The sequence below is a fragment of the Plecotus auritus genome (assembly GCF_963455305.1).
Source record: "Plecotus auritus genome assembly, chromosome: 2".
Lineage (NCBI taxonomy): Eukaryota > Metazoa > Chordata > Mammalia > Chiroptera > Vespertilionidae > Plecotus > Plecotus auritus.
The window spans coordinates 112,899,921-112,918,538 of NC_137771.1; positions in this window are offsets into that span (position 1 = coordinate 112,899,921).

Here is an 18,618-nt window from a genome sequence, read left to right on the forward strand (position 1 = left end):
TGGGATTAGTGTTCTACATTTTATTTTAATTTTTCCTTTAGCATCATTTTACTCTATCTCAACTTTACCTTTATGCCAACACTCTCTTCCTCACTTTTCCCCTTTTGTTGTCCTGTTTTTCTTACCCTATTCCTGTTTTTGATTTTCCCTATTCCTTCTTTTTACCCCCTGTTAAAAATTCACCCTTTTTATATATCTAATTCCTGATCCCCTGCTCTAAGTCCATACACACCTCTCCTCTTTTTTCACTATCCAATTTTTTTCTCTCTGCCCATTTTTGTCTGTTGTTTTTTTTTTTTGCTGTTGTTATTGGTTTTCTTTTCTGTTTTGTTTGTGTGTTTTTTTTGTTCTAGTTTTTCTTGTTTTATTTTTTCTTGTTTTCTCTCTGTCCTATTTTTGTTGTATTCTTGATAGTCGATTAGATTGGTTATTGTTTTGCTTATTGGTGAGATTGTTACTCTTTTTGTTGTTGTTTTTCTTTTTGTTTGATTTTTGCTTCTGTTTTCCCTCTACTCACTTGTTATTAGTTGTTGTCTATAGTTTGAATTCATCTCTGGGTGTTTGTTGTTTGCATTTTTTTGGGATTAGTGGTTGTTCTATTGGAGTTTTCTCCCCATATAAATAGTTCCCCCCCTCTTTTTTATTCTCTTTCTTTTTTTCCTTTTCTCAATATCATTTTTGCACTACTTTTTTTTTTTATCCCTTAATTCTCTTTTTTCTGGTGGCCACCTTTATTTGGGATTATTAGTATCGTGAACACATTGGTGTTCAGTGCCTTGTGCGTTGTGCCTTGTTGTGTTGTATTTTGTGCCTTTAAATCAACACAGGAGAGAGAGAACTACATAAACAGATAACCGGAGAAAAGAGATCATGGGGAGACAAAGATAGCCCATATATGAAAGAAAAGGAGACAACACCAGAAAAAGAAGTAAAAGAAATGGAGGCAAGCAATATGTCAGAGAAAGAATTCAGAGAAATGGTCATAAGGTCACTGAAAAGAATGGAAGACAAATTCAACAATATGTGCAAGAACCAAGAGGAAATGAGGAAGAACCAAGAAGAAAAGTAAAATGACATTGCTGCTATAAAGAACTCAATAGAAAGCATCAATAGTAAACTAGAAGAAGCAGAGGACCATATCAGTGAACTAGAAGACAAGGTCAAAAAAAAAAAAATACCCAAGCAGAGCAGCATCTAGAAAAAAAAAAATTAAAAAGCAGGAGGAGAGCCTAAGGGAACTTAGGGACAAAACAAAACAACATCCGCATAATTGGTGTGCCAGAAAGAGAGGAAACTGAGCAAGGAATAGAAAATCTGTTTGAAGAAATAATGACAGAAAACTTCCCTGATATTGGGAAGAAAAAACTCACACAAATCCAAGAAGCTCACAGAGTCCCAAACAAAATGAACCCCAAAAGACCAATGCCAAAGCACATTATAATTAAATTGGCAAACTCCAACTACAAAGTAAGAATATTAAAAGCGGCCAAGACAGAAAGTTACCTACAAAGGATCCCCCATCAGACTAGTGACTGATTTCTCAACAGAAACACACCAGGCCAGAAGGGAATGGAATGAAATATACAAAGTCATGCAAAGGAAGGGTCTGAATCCAAGAATACTGTACCCAGCAAGGCTATCAATCAAAATCGAGGGTGAAATCAAGAGCTTCAAAGACAAAAATGGACTAAGGGAGTTTAGCAACACCAAACCAACAATGCAAGAAATGCTAAAGGGTCTGCTGTAAAAAGAAGAAATAGGAAGTGAAGAAGGAATACAAGCATAAAGAATAAAAATGGTGACAAACAAGTACCTATCAATAATAACTTTAAATGTAAATGGATTAAATGACCCAATTAAAAGACATAGGGTAGCTGAGTGGATAATAACACATGAACTATATATCTGCTGTCTACAGGAAACCCACCTCAGAAAAAAGGACTCACACAGCCTGATGGTGAAGGGATGGAAAAAGGTTTTTCAAGTGAATGGAAATGAAAAAAAAAACAAAAAAAACCTGGGGTATCAATACTTATATCTGACAAATTAGATCTCAAAGTGAAGGTAATAACAAGAGATAAAGAAGGCCACTTCATAATACTAAAGGGAGAAATCCAACTAGAAGGAATAACTCTGGTAAACATACACACACCCAAATACAGGAGCAGCCAAATACATTAAAAAAACTTCTGGAAGATATCAAGGGAGAGATTGACAGCAATACAGTCAGAGTAGGGGACTTTAATACCCCACTATCACCATTGGACAAATCCTCTAAACAAAGCATCAGCAAAGAAATATTCCTATGTGACTCACTAAATCAGATGAAATTAATTGACATCTTCAGAACATTTCACCCCAAAGCCACAGTATATACATTCTTTTCAAGTTCACATAGGTCATTTTCAAAGATAGACTATATATTGGGTCACAGGCAAAGTCTCTTCAAATTCAATAAGATAGAAATTCTATCAAGCATCTTCTCAGATCACAATGGCATAATACTAGAAATCAACTACAATAAAAATAATAAAAAAAATCAAACACCTGGAGACTAAACACCATGCTCTTAAACAATGACTGGGTTACGAGAGAGATCAAAGAAGAAATAAAAAGCATCATAGCAACAAATGACAATGAAATACAACCATCCAAAATTTATGGGACACAATGAAAGCAGTCTTGGGAGGGAAGTTCATAGCTCTACAATCCTACAGCAAAAAAATAAAAAATAAAAAATAAATAAATCAAGAAACAATGGTAATAAATTACTTAACCCTGCAACTCAAAGAGTTAGAAAAAGAGCAATAAGAAAAGCCCAGCGTAAGCAGAAGGAAGGAAATAATAAAGATCAGAGAGGAGATAAATGAAACAGAGACCAAAAAAACAATACATAATATCAACAAAACCAAGAGCTGGTTCTTTGAAAGGATAAACAAGGTTGAAGAACCTCTAGCCAGGCTCACCAAGAAGCAAAGAGAGAGGACCCAAATAAACAAAATCAGAAATGAAAGAGTTGACATAACAACCAAACCCACAGAAATACAAACGATTATAAAAAAATACTATGAACTACTCTATTCCAACAAAATGGACAACCTAAATAAAATGGACATATTCCTAGAAAAATACAAGCTACCAAAACTCAACCAAGAAGAATAAAAAACATGAATAGGCCAGTAACTACAAAAGAAATTGAAAAAGCGATCAAAAATTTTCCAGCAAAAAAGCCCTGGTCCAGACAGCTTTACAGGGGAGTTCTACCAAGCATTCAGAGAAGAACTAAAACCTATCCCCCTCAGAATATTCCAAAAAATTCAAGAGGAAGGCACACTTCCAAGCCCTTTCTATGAAGCCAGCATTACCCTAATCCCAAAACCACATAAAGACACCACAAATAAAAGAAAACTACGGGCCAATATCCTTGATGAACATAGATGCCAAAATCCTCAACAAAATTCTATCAAATTGGATTCAGCAATACATTAGCAAGATCATACACCATGAACAAGTGAGATTTATACCGGGGATGCAAGGATGGTACAACATCCACAAATCAAGAAATGTGATACATCACATAAACAAACTGAGAGACAAAAATCACCGAATCATATCAATTGATGCAGAAAAAGCATTTGACAAAATACAACACCATTTCTTGATAAAAACTCTCAGCAAAGTGGGAATAGAGGGATCATACCTCAACATAATAAAAGCCCTATATGACAAATCTACAGCCAACATCATACTCAATGGGCTAAAACTAAACTCATTTCCCCTGAGAACAGGAACAAGACACAAGACACGGATGCCCACTTTCACCACTCCTATTCGACATAGTATTAGAAGTACTACCAATAGCGATCACACAAGAAGAAGAAATAAAAGGCATCCAAATTGGAAAAGAAGAAGTGTAACTGTCCTTATTCGCAGATGACATGATACTATACATAGAAAACCCCAAAGACGCCATCAAAAAACTACTAGACCTAATAAATGAATTCGGAAATGTAGCAGGATACAAAATTAACACCCAGAAATCTATGGCCTTTTTATACACCAATAATGAACTCAGAGAAAGAGAAATGAAAAAAACAATCCCGTTTACCATTGCACCAAAAAAATTAAGGTACTTAGGAATAAACTTAACCAAGGACATAAAAGACCTATACTCGGAAAACTACAGGACATTGAAAAAAGAGATAGAGGAAGACATAAACAAATGGAAGAACATACTATGTTAATGGATTGGTAGAATCAACACCATTAAAATATCCATACTATCTAAAGCAATCTATAGATTCAATGCAATACCTATTAAAATACCAATGGCATATTTCAAAGATCTAGAACAAACTAACTCTCAAAAAATTCATCTGGAACAAAAAAAGACCCGGAATAGCGACAGCTATCCTGAGAAAGAAGAACAAAGTACGAAGGATCACAATACCAGACATCAAACTATATTACCAAGCCATGGTTCTCAAAACTGCCTGGTACTGGCACAAGAACAGACTTATAGACAAATGGAACAGAATAGAGTACCCAGAAATGGACCCAAGCCATTATATTCAATTGATATTTGACAAAGGAGGCAAGAGCATACATGGAGTCAAAACAGCCTATTTAATAAATGGTGCTGGAAAATTTGGTCAGATACATGTAAAAAGAAGGAATTTTACACCATACACAAAAACAAACTCAAAATGGCTAAAGGACTTGAATGTAAGATGGAAAACCATAACAATCCTACAAGACTATATAGGCAGCAAAATTGCAGACATATGTCCTAGCAATATCTTTACAGACACAGATCCTGGGGCAAGAGAGACGAAGGTGGAAATAAACAAATGGGACTACATCAAAATAAAAAGCTTCTGCAAGCAAGAGAAACCATCAACAAAACAACGAGAAAGCCCACTGCATGGGAGAACATATTTGCCAATGTTATCTCTGATAAGGGTTTAATCTCCAAAATTTACAGGGAACTCATACAACTTAACAAAAGAAAGATAAACAATCCAATCAAAAAATGGGCAAAAGACCTAAATAGACACTTTTAGAAAGAGAACATTCAGAAAGCCAAGAGACACATGAAAACATGCTCAAAGCCACTAATCATCTGAGAGATGCAAATCAAAACAACAATGAGGTACCACCTCACACCTGTCAGAATGGCTATCATCAACAAATCAACAAATGACAAGTGCTGGAGAGGATGCGGAGAAAAAGAAACTCTCCTTCACCTCTGGTGGGAATGCAGACTGGTACAGCCATTGTGGAAAACAGTATGGCATTTCCTCAAAAATTTAAAAATGGCACTGACATTTGACCCAGTAATACCACTTCTAGGGATATATCCCAAGGAAATAGAAACATAAATCAGAAAGGATATATGCACCCATATGTTCATAGCAGCACAATTTACAATAGCTAAGATTTGGAAACAGCCTAAATGCCCATCAGCAGATGAGTGGATTAGAAAACTATGGTACATCTACACAATGGAATACTATGCTGCTATAAAAAAGAAGGAATTCTTACCATTTGCAGCAGCATGGATGGAACTGGAGAGCTAAATGAAATAAGTCAGGCAGTGAAAGAAAAATACCACATAATCTCACTTATTTATGGATAATAAAGAACATTATAACCTGATGAACAAAAAGATAGATACAGAGGCAGAGAAGCATTGAACAGACTGTCAAATTACAGCGGAAAGGCTGGGGAGTGTTGGGGGTGGTGGTAAGAGATCAAACGAAGGACTTGTATGCATGTATATAGGCATAACCAATGGACACAAGACAGTGGTGGCGGGGGTTGAGGGCATGTGCCAGGGGTAGAGGAATGTAAATGGGGGAATAAAAAGGAGACATATGTACGACTATTTGTAATACTTTAAAGAATAAAAATATTTAAAAAAATAAAATAAAATAAAAAGTCCTACAAATAAACAAGCCACATTGAGACTGGTTAGAGGGGTAGAGATGCCAACAGACTGGGCCAAAACACGCATGTGGAAGATAAAAATTGGAAGGGATATCTCACCTGAGAAAGTACACCTGCGGAGTGAAGGGTTCTAGCCCCCAAACAGGCTTCCCAGCTCAGGGTTCTAATGCTAGGAAAATAAGTCCCATAACTTTTGGCAATAAAAACCAGCAGAGATTGTGGCTGTGTAAAATGGAAGGCTGTGAAGTCGCAGGCAATACCTCTTAAAGATCCCACACATGGACTTACGTGGACTCACTCCCTCTGTGTTCCTGTGCTGGGCACCAGCAACACACGAGAAGGAACTGAGCTGTTTGGCATCAGGGGAAGAGCTGAAGGGGATGCTTTCTCCCAGGTAGAGATGCTGGGAGAGGCCATTATTTCTTCTCTGGGCCCTGCCCTCACTAAGCTGGCAGATTGGCACCATATTTGAGACTCCATCAACCTGGCTATCACTGTTCACTCCATGTGTTTGTCTGAGACCCTGCCCTATCCACCTTGCAGCCCCACCCATGCTATTTCCAGTGGCTTTTTTATGCAAATGGCCTGACTTGGCTCATACTTTGGACTTTTCTAAAATATCTCAATCAATCAGCATCTGGCTTCACATGCCACATATCTCTTGCTAAGTGGCACCTGGCACTAGTGACAGCCAGCCTTGGTTCCTGGCTTGGTCTCTCCTGGGCACCTCAAAGCCCAGCACAAGTAGCAGCTATCTGCAGATTGATTTGCAGCTCATTCTTGGTGACTCTAATCAGGGTACAGGTGGTGACTGCCTGGCCTGTACCTCCCTGGAGGCCCCAGAGCCAGTGCACCCAGAATATAGCTTCATACTATGTCAAGCACCATCCAACCTCCACCAAGGAACAAACTCAAGAGGCAGACTCAGTAAGCACCAGAGCCCCACTGTAGTAAGTCTTGTTCCATAGAATAGGTCCCTGTACAACTGATCCTCCACAGTGGTGCAGCCAATCCTTATAGCCAATTGGCTTGGGGATAAATCCCTCCCAAGGAGGATGCAGCAGCAATCAAATCTCAACTACAACACGATGATGTACATAGCCCACACAGAGGGCACACCTGGAGTGGCCAGCTTGGGTGATCAGGGAGGCTGGGCCACTGGACTATACAGGACCTGCTACATAAGGCCACTCAACAAAATCTGGGAGATAAAAGTATCTCTACTTAATACATAGTAACAGACACAGGGAGGCAGCCAAAATGAGGGGACAAAGAAACATGTCCCAACTAAAAGAATAGAACAAAACTCCAGAAAAAGAACTAAACAAACTAGATGCAGAGTTTAAAGTACTGGTTTTAAAAGATGTTCAATGAACTTAGGGGAAGAATAATTGAATATAGAGAGAACTTCAATAGTATGTGGACGAAAGGGACCACATGCTAACCTGATAAGCTCCGGGAAGGCCTGCATGGTGGTCTTGCTAACTCAGAGACCTAATGTAACCACAAAAGATGGTCTGAAATTAAAGTTTAACTAAAAGCTGTTATGGTGCGTAGTTACATCCTAGGCCAGTGGTCGGCGAAGTGCGGCTCGCGAGCCACATGCAGCTCGTGAGCCGCGGTTTGATGCTCTGTTGACTAATGAGTTTGCCGACCACTAACCTAGACTCTCGATTCCAATAATTACAGGCTGTTGCTGTTCCTTGTGATTAAACCCCTATCCCAGTGGTTGGCAAACTCATTAGTCAACAGAGCGGCAAACCACGGCTCGCGAGCCACATGTGGCTCACGAGCCACAGTTTGCCGACCACTGTCTTAGGCTGATATCTTCACTGACAAGGTCAATCTTTACCTTAACTGAGCCTATCTGTCTTTTTGCATCTATAATAACATACCCTTGAAATGTCTGGGTAACTTGTCACTTCCCTTTTTCTGGACTTCTTGGGGCACAACTTAACGTGCTTGGTGCCAGGCAGATACCACAAATTCCTTCATTATTATCATGTTAATTGTTTCTGTACCCACCTAAGTATGTGGCTATCATTTTACTTTTTATCCAATCCCAGGAGTTTCCCCACTTTGCTTTCTCCAGCCTCTCTTGTCTATCACCAATGGATTTCATGTAACCCACCTACATCCCTTCCTTTGATTGCAATGTATAAATATAGATGTAATCACCATTCTCCAGAGCATTATCTCATTTCGTTGAGATTCTGCTTCCTGGCATATGTCAACAGTTTGGCTCAAATAAACTCACAAAAAATTCTTTATAGGTTTCAATGGTTTTTTACATTAACAAGTATAAAAAAGAACATTGAAACTATAAAAAAGAACATGGAAGCCAGAAAAAAAAATCATTCAGAAATGAAAGTTACACTAACTGAAATGAAGAATAATTTATAGGATATCAATAATAGAGTAGATGAAGCTGAGAATCAAATCAGTAATTTGGGATATAAGAAAGCAAAAAACACACAATCAGAACAACAAAAAGAAAAAAAAAATCCAAAAAAATGAGGATAATATTAGGAGCCTGCTGGAAGCTAAGGACAGTAGTTAGTATAATAAATGCAAGAAGTTCATCAGAAGGCTGATAGACATTTTCAGCAGGGCTGAAATTCTGCATATTATTATCTGCTGCCAAACTGCTGAGGGCAATTCCTCTAACCTGATAATACTTTACTGTTTACCAAACCTTACCTTTGATATGTATATCTGCTTTGCTAAAGGGCAAATGTGTTAATAAAAAGCCGTGGGTCCAGAGTTTCGGGGACCTTACTCACTAGAGCTAAGTTTCTGTCTGGCTCCCCCAAAATGCCTCCCAAATTTATATTTCTTGTTTAGTCTCTCTTCACTTATGCATAGCCCTTCTCGAGATTCCTGAACCCTTGCTGTGAAAAGACTGCAGCATTTATGGCGCCTTAACGAGGGACATCTGGAGAAGAAGATTATTCACCTGAGCGAAGGAAGAGGACCACCGGTAAAGGTGGGGGTCACCAAAAATTCAGTGGGGAGATTCACTATGCGTAAAGCTCATACCAGCTTTGGAATTTGTGATCCCAAGAGGGCAAGGACATTTTTTTCAAGCCAGGCCATAATGGGGAAGAATTTGGTTAAAAGGCAAAATTATAAAGAAATTGAAATGTCAAAAGGTACTTTTTAAAATCAGGCTCAAGGAAAAAGAGGACTGTTGTCATCTTTAACTATTTGGGGTCTTCTTCAAATTGCAAAATGCCTAATTCATATTGGGGATCAAAAGTCTGTAATTACTAAAAAGCTGCTGGATCCTCTGCCTCTAGTGTGGAGAGACTTGGCAGACAGAGAGGATGGAGCTGTTAACACTCTCCCAGGGGAACTCTCTGATGCTTTGTTTAAAAATTACATTATGACACCTTAAAACAGGCAGTGTTTAGCTAAAATAACTTTAAAGCCTAGACAGTGGTATGGAGAGAAATTTCCAGGAAAAGAACTTTTATATATTAAGTCTTGTGTATATGTTTGTTGATCTGTCCTTTTTATTTGATTTAATGTGTTTATTGTTAGTTTATTAAGCATGCTTTTAGTTTAATTGGGAAAAGAAACCTGGGTGGCCAGACCATTTACTGAATTTCCCCAGAGCGAACAAAATGTGGGGGTGGGAAGACACCTGGTTATCCTATAAAATGGATGCCCACTCCCAAGAGTGCTATTAAAAAGTCTTATTTTCACCATGATTTTTATTTCCCAGTCTGTCATTTGAAAAATTGGCAGAATTTAGGGATGCATCTGTGATTTCTGTACTCGTAAAGAGAGAAAGCTAGCTTAAGAGAAAAGAGCGCTCCTTCCAATTTTGGATAGATCTTGGGCTAAGCTCAATCTCTTTGTGGATGTTAGAGAATAAACCCAAAACCACTTTTCTCAAAAAGATGGCAAAAATGACTCAAGGGGAAAAAAATATACAAGCTGGTTCTAAGCAACAAGATTAGTGTTTCCATAATAAAGGGCAGTTTTTTTAATAATAATGCACTGCATTCCAAGGTTAACACTAAAAGCCACTAAAAGTCAGTGAGTTATCTCTGTTACAGGATTTGCCAAATAAAATGCCTTAGATAATAATAATAATAATTGGCTTTAAAATGTCAAAATTGTTAAAACATGGATAAATATATATAACTAAGATGAAGGATTTGTAGTGAAGCTTTTCAGTTATAATTATAGGTATATTGATAGTGGGGGTTCACTCCTTGTTGAAGGAGGGGGCTGGTCCCACAGCAGCAACCTCTAAGGAGAGAATGTGGTGATTTTACATTTAAATAGCTACAGGCTTGCTTTCAAAGTCATTGCAGCTTAAAACTTTGGAGTTCACTGAATTAAATAATAAAAACCTTATTAAATATCTAGGTATTTTGAAATGACAAAATACTGAAATGTTAATCTGAGTTTGCCTCATATAAAAAAATCTAGAAGATAGAGTTGAATCTATTAATTAAATACGTCTTGTATTTTTCAAATATATTCTTAAAAATGTAAAGTTATTGCTAATCTGAGAAATGCTAACTATTTAACTTGCCACCTAAAATTTGAAGCTTCTAAGAATTAAAATTCAAATTAAGTTGGAAAAAAATCATATAGTTGTAATAACAAAAAAATCTGACCATTAATATGTCATAATAAATAAAAAGAAAGTCACTTAAAATGTAGGAATGGCAGCATTAGCCATCATCTGAAAAGCAACCAAGTGAGTTGCTCAGTTTAAAAGAAAGAAAAAGGTTTTAAAAGAAGCTTCCTAAATGTGGCCTAGAAATTACTCTGGGAGAAAATAAAGGTAAGTGCCCTTCAAATATTTAGAAAACTGTAATTAAAAGTTAAAATATTGGGCCTCAAAAAGAAAAGTAGGTTATTTGCATTTTGCCTCCCTAAACAAAGCTTATGTAGATATACTCAAAGACTGATATCAGAAATTTAATTAATGTCATTTACTGTCCACAGCCAAGGACAAATGAAGTTAGAAAACAAGCCTTATTTCAGACTGATATAAATTGGCAAATTAAAATAAGTGAATATTCAAGGGAACTTAGTTATACTAGGCAGGAACCTATTCCTGGTGCATTAACTATTTTTTACTGATGGTTCATCTCATAGTAAAAGCTGCTTATCATTCAAAGAATTCAGACCAACCATATTTCTGTACAAAGAATTGAATCAAACGCTATCAAGGCTTCAATGCAGGATTTCCAAAAGCCTCTTGATATTATTTAAAACAAAAATGGGGGGATAGTGGTGTAGTCCACTTAATTACTTTAAATATTTTTACTTTAAAATTTTTTTCACGTGTAATGCTGATGGCAAGACACACATGGTGTCAGAATAAGCCAAAGGAAAAATGGTTTGGAAAAATGAAAAGATCCCGAGTCTAGTTTATAGAAAGGTCCCTTTATTAACCTTTGTTTGAGGATATGCTTGTATATTTCCAGAAAACTCCTCCATGCCCATGTGGATTCCTGCAACAATGGATGTGAGAGAGGAACTGACCAGACTACGCCAGCCATGGATAGCAATAGCCCCAAGCAACACACTGATGAGACAGAGCAGAAACAGTCCAGAGATGGGGAATGGAAAAAGACACCTTGCCATGCTAGCAGTCATAAGCTGTGCATCGCTTCAGGTTGCCCAGGACCAAGCCAAAGAAGGTCAGACCTGCATTGCCATTGATCACCGTTAGTCCACCATCCAGAACTAGAGTATCATTGCTGTCATGTCAAGGGGGACAGTGATTGATAAGGGAACCCATAAAAAACTGTTGGATAGTGATTGGGAAGGGGACTCAAGGAACTGATGGCCCAGAAAGGAGCATGCTGCAGACTTATTCTTTTGATGCCTGGCAGCAATTTAAAAGGACATGAAAGAACTTAATTTTTTTCCATTGAATTTAAAAATCTTAAAAGGACCCAAGCTCTGCAAATGGCATACATTCTTGTTAAATTTATTAAATCAAAAAGGGGGGATATGCTGGAGCTAAGGACTGTAGTTAGCATAATAAATGCGAGAAGTTCATCAGAATGCTGAGGGACATTTTCAGCAGGGCTGAAAATCTGCATATTATTATCTGCTGCCAAACAGCGGAGGGAAATTCCCATAACCTGATGATATTTTCCTGTTTACCAAACCTTACCTTTGATATGTATATCTGCTTTGCTAAAGGGCAAAATGTGTTAATAAAAAGCCGTGGGTCCGGAAATTCAGGGAGCTAAGTCACTAGAGCTAAGTTTCTGTCTGGCTCCCCAAAAATGCCTCCCAAATTTGTATTTCTTATTTAGTCTCTCTTCATTTATGCATAACCCCTGTCCAGATTCCTGAACCTTTGCTGTGAAAAGACTGTGGCAGGGGTCTCTGGGACAACTTCAAGTATACTAACATTTGCATCATGGGGGTGCCAGAAGGAGAAGAGAGTGATCAAGGAGTTAAATACCTATGTGAAAAAAAAAAATAATTATGAAAAACTTTCCTAACCTGATGAAGAAAATGGACACACAAGTTCAGGAAGTGCAGAGGGTCCCAAATAAGATGAACCCAAAGAGGCCCACACCAAGACAAATCATAATTAAAAGTCCAAATGTTAAAAACAAAGACAAAATCTTAAAAGCAGCATGAGAAAAGCAGTTATTTATCTACAAGGGAGCTCCCTAAAGACTGTCAGCTCATTTCTTTTTTTAAAAAATATATTTTATTGATATTTTACAGAGAGGAAGGGAGAGGGATAGAGAGTTAGAAACATCGATGAGAGAGAAACATCGATCAGCTGCCTCCTGCACACCTCCTACTGGGGATGTGCCTGCAACCAAGGTACGTGCCCTTGACCGGAATCGAACCTGGGACCCCTCAGTCCACAGGCCGACGCTCTATCCACTGAGCCAAACCGGTTTTGGCTGTCAGCTCATTTCTTAACAGAAACTTTGCAGGCTTCAAGAGATTGGCAAGAAATAATCAAAGTGATAAAAAGCAAGGCCCTACAACCAAGATTACTTCTACTCAGAAAAGCTATCATTTAGAACTGAAATACAGATGAAGAGCTTCCCAGACAAGAAAATCTTAAAGTTATAAGAAATGCTAAAGAATCTTTTTTAAAAGAAGAATATATCATATATATATATATATATATATATATATATATATATATATATATATAATGGCAATTAATACATATCTATCAAAAATTACTTTAAATTGCAAATGAATTAAATGCTTCAATCAAAAGGCATATGGAGGCTGAAAGGATAACAAAACAATACCTCTACACATGCTGCCTACAAGAGATTCACATCAGATAGAAAGACATACACAGACTGAAACAAAATGGATAAAAAATATTTCATGAAAATTGAAAAAAAAAAAAAAGAAAAACAAACAAAAGATGGTGTAGTAATGCTTATGGCAGACAAAATAGACTTTAAAACAAAGGCTTTATAACAAGAGGCAAAAAAGGACCCAGAAATTCCACTTTGGGTATTTACCTGAAGAAACCCAAAACAGTAAAACTAAACAAAACAAACAACAACAAAAAACCTGCATATACATCCATATGTCCATTGCAGCATTATTTACAATAGCTAAGATATGGCAACAACCTAAGTGACTGTATATAGTTGAGCAGATAAAGAAGAAGTGGTGCATATATATAATGGACTATGATTCAGCCATAAAAAAAAATTGCCATCTGAGACAACATGGATGGACTTAAAGGGTATTATATTAAGTGAAATAAGTCAGACAGAAAATTATAAATACCATATTATTTCACTTATATCTGAAATCTAAAAAACAAAATAAAGAAACAAGCAGATCAGAAACAGACTCATAGATGCAAGGAATATTTTTTTATGGTTCCCAAATAAAAGTGGGCTGGGAGCATGTGTGAAAAAGGTAAAAGGATTAAGAAGTAGATATTGGTAGTTACAGAATAGTCATGGGGATGTAAAGTAGAGCATAGTCAATAATAATATTGTAATGACTACGTATGGTGTGATATGGGTACTAGATTTATTGGGGTGATCACTTAATAAGTTATATAAATGTCTAATCACTGGTTTGTACACCTGAAGCTAATATAATATTGTATTATGTTATAAACTGTAATGAAAACTAAAATATTGCCTGGCCTGTGTGGCTCAGTGTTTGAGCACTGATCCATGAACCAGAAGTCACAGTTCTATGCCAATCCCTGGTGGGGGCATTCAGGAGGCAGCCAATCAATGATTCTGAAATGGAATTTTTGGACTGGAACCCAGATTCTTTGTCTGCTAGAATTGAGGAATGAATCCATGGACAGAAAGCGGTACAGCAAAGGTGGATATTTATTGAAGAACAAGTACAAACTCCCAAGTAGGGAGGGGAAAGGGTCCCACTGAGTTCCTTTTCCCTATGGCTTATAAAGGCTGCAGATCCTGGTGCCTTGATATCCCCTCTGATTGGTCATTAGTCCCTTAGACTGGTTATTACAGTAACTCCTGAGCTCAAAGGTTGATCTACCCCCCCTCCTTCCTCATTGTTCTTTTCTTTCTGGCTTTCTTACTTCCTCTTTATTTTGTAAATATAGACCTTTTTGGTTACTTCCAACTCCCCTGTCTTATGTAAATGCATGAGACACCTGGCTTCCTTGTGTTATGGAGATGTACCTTCTCCAAATCAGTAGCCCTGTGTCTTTTCCATGGACCCCAATTCTAAAATTTCCCTAAGCCTGCTTATAATTCCCCTAAAATTCCTGTTTCAATTCTCTCTCATCATTGATGTTTCTCTCTCTCTCTGAAATCAATAAAAACATATTTATTAAAAAAAATAATCCTATATAATAAAGAGGTAATATGCAAATTGACCATCACTCCAACACACAAGATGGCCGCCTCCATGTGGACACAAGATGGCCACCATAAGATGGCCAACAGTGGAGGGTGGTTAGTAAGGACCAGGCCTGCAGGGGAGGACAGTTGGGGGGGACCAGGACTGCAGGGGAGGGCAGATGGGGGCAACCAGGCCCGCAGGGGAGGGCAGTTAGGGACAACGAGGCTGGCAAGGGAGGGCAGTTAGGGGTGACTGGGCCATCAGGGCAGGGCAGTTAGTAGCAATCAGGCTGGCAGAGGAGCAGTTAGGCATTGATCAGGCTGGCAGGGGAGTGGTTTGGGAGTGATTAGGCTGGCAGGCAGAAGCAGGTAGGGGCAATCAGGCAGGCAGGCAAACTGTTGGGAGCCAGCAGTCCTGGATTGTGAGAGGGATGTCCGACTGCCTGTTTAGGCCTGATCCCACTGGTATCAGGCCTAAATGGGCAGTTGAACATGCCATGATGGGTACCAGATTGGAGAGGGTGCAGGCTGGGCTGAGGGACACACACCCCCATGCACAAATTTCATGCACCAGGCCTCTAGTCTATATATATATAAACCTAATATGCAAATAGACCAAATGGCAAAACAACCGAATAACTGAACAACTGGTTGCTATGACATGCACTGACCACTATGGGGCAAGCGGAACATGGTGGGCTTCAGCAGCAGGCAGCAGAGCACAAAACATGGTGGGAATTGGCCCCAGTGGGATGGTGGAGCAAATGAGCGGGGGTGCCAGACCAAGGCGGGGTGTCAGTTGCTGTCATCAGGGTGAGCCTCTGGTGGTTATTGAAAATTCTTTGCTCCCATGTGCCTCAGTCCCACCCGGCACTCTCACCTGGTGCCAGTACTGGCTCCACTCACACTTGCTGCTGGTGCTGGAGCTGCTGCTCGCACCCACTTCCAGCACCTGGCACTGGTCACAATCACTTTTCGCCGTCAGCGGGTGTGAGAAGTGGCTGCCAGCCCCGATCACCCCTGAGGGCTTCTCCATCTCCCCCTATTTCTGAGCAGTGATCAGGGCAGCAGCCGCCACTCGCACCCTCTAACAGAAATGGCTCCACTCACACTCACTGCTGGTGCCGGCCACAATCTCTCTGGCCATCAGTGGGTGCAAGTGGGGCCAATGCTGTCAGCATGTAGGAGTGGCAGAGACAGTAGCAGGGCTGCCAGCAGACAAGGGACCAGGGGCTGTGGCGGGAGGGCCCAGTACAGATTTCAGAGCATGGGCTGAGACCAGCCCCTATGCCCACTGCAGCCTCGTGGCCCACAGTTCCTTTCAAGGTGCACAAATTCGTGCTCTGGGCCCCTAGTAATTATATAAATTCAAAAATATAAAAAGAAATCATTTTTGAAAAAAGAATCAAGGGTCAAAAATTAGGTAGATTTTAAGACTTTATATTTCACTACAGAAATTAAAATTGTGTGGAAGGACATATATATGAATCAATGGAACAGCATAGAAAACCCACATGAATATCCTTCACTGAAAAAGAAATAGAACCACATGAATAAACTTAATTTTAACAGATGTACAAAAACAGTTCAATGGAATCATAGCCTTTCGACAAATGGTGCTGAAGAATTAGATATTCATAAGCAAAAAAATGAACTTTAATCTCTGTCTCATAGCTGTCAGAGATAGCAGGAGCTCTGCTGCTCTGAGTTGTTCTGTGTCTATATTTTCTTCTTAATTCTTCCTGATGACACCAGTGCTGGTTCCTTCTCAAACCCTGCCCACTGTCCCAACTGTTGTGAACTTACCCAAGTTCCTCCTTTATCCTCTGCTCACTAGTAACAGGTCTTGGGTCCAAACCCCTCTGCCTAGGGCTGGACCTCCTTGGACAGCACCAAGTGTCAGAGACAGCAGGTCTCTGTGGCAGGAAAGACAGAGAAGCCAGGAGAGGTTGTAGGTATATAAGAATGAGTCTTTATTGCAGAAGCCAGTGGCCACATAGCCATCAGACAAGACAATTCTTCACAGTAAAGTACATACAAGCAGGCAGCCGTACTTCAGCTGGTAAATACATATCTTCCCTACACAGTAGTAGCAGTCTCTGTTCCCACAGCCTCATGTTGCCTCTAGATCCCTGGCTTTTACATAGCAATAGTACATGAGCTCTTGCTTAGAGCTTCAGCCTCAGCAGCTTCTCCAGCCTCTCTGGCTTAGCAGCTTCTACTGTCTTCCTTGCCCAGCATACTGGCTGGTCCACATGGTAGCTATGTCTGAGCTCTCTATGAAATCTTAGCCTTACATTGTAGCAGTATTGTATAAGATGCCTTAACAAGCTAAATTAATTAGGAGTCTTTATTATGCCATCGGGCTCAGAAGAATATTGCTTCTCAAATTCTGAGCAAAATATGGAGGATGTTTTCCCTTTCTATATCTTTTAGCCCTTTGTCTCCCAAATAAGAATTTTTCCAGACCTTCTGCAGACTTTACAAGAGCTCTGTGTAAGTTCTTTTTGCAGGCAGCTTGTAACCTTGAGCGACAGTACATTTCAGATAACTGATAAACACCTGGCATGAGAGTATGGGAGTAGTATCAGCCTCTTATGTTAGACGGCTAGCCTGCAAGATCAGACAGCTAAGTGTATCTTCCCTATTATTCAATCAAGCTAAAAAGCAATGTTAATTTACAGAATTAGGGGCCAACTAAAAATAACAAAGTTGACTACATAGAACAAGGGATCATCTAAAAATAGCAGAGAATTTTAAACAGTAATTTTACAAAATAGAGATTATTATGCTTCAGTACTAGCTCTCAGATCCGTCTAAGCTCTCCTGTCTCCTGCAAACAAAGGAGCTATATTCTCTGTGCCTATTGCCTCTGCTTCTCTGAGCTCTCTCTAGCCTCTGCTCTGCCCAGCTGCTGTCTCTAGCAGCCTTTTTTACACACTCTTTGTTAGTAACCCGTATATTACTGCTGAGGCAAAGAAGGCTTTGTTCCAATAGTTAAATCAATCATATTGGGTTACAGAAGGGTACAATGTACCATATGTCCTTACACATGCTCGTGGGATCTTGGCCTTGGGCACTCCGATTAGATTCATGCCAGAATGGCCTGAACATCCCAGTGTGCAAATAACAAGACCTCTGTGCTCTCATCGGTGTGGTTCCCATAAAAGCTCATACAAAATATAACTAAAAATAAATAATTGGTTTAAATGTGCTCTGGTCTCTGTGACTCAGTTGATTGGGCATTGTTCCATGCATTGAAAGTTTGCTGGTTCAATTCTCAGTCAGGGCACATGCCTGGGTTGTGGGCTTGATCTAAGGTGGGAGGTGTGCAGGAGGCAGCTGATTGATGTTTCGCTCTCACATCAATGTTCCTCTGTCTTCCTTCCTCTCTCTTTAAAAATAAATAAACTATTTTTTTAAAATAATAATTGGGGCTCTGGGCAGCAGGCATGGAGCTGCCGAGGGGGGGATCGCTTGCATCGTCGCCCCGGCGACGAGGCAAGTGATGTGCACCTGGCCGTGCATGGGCCTCTGGGCTCCAGAGAGCCTCTGGGCAGCAGGCGTGGAGTGGCCAGGCCCCATAGAGAGCTACTGGTGCACGGATTCATATATATATATACACTAGAGGCCCGGTGCACGAAATTTGTGCACAGGGGTGGGGGGTTGTCCCTCAGCCCAGCCTGCACCCTCTCCAATCTGGGACCCCTCGAGGGATGTTCTACTGCCGTTTAGGCCCGATCCCGGTTGGGCCTAAACGGGCAGACAGACATCCCTCTCACAATCCAGGACTGCTGGCTCCCAATTGCTCACTTGCTTGCCTTCCTGATTGCCCCTAACCACTTCTGCCTGCCAG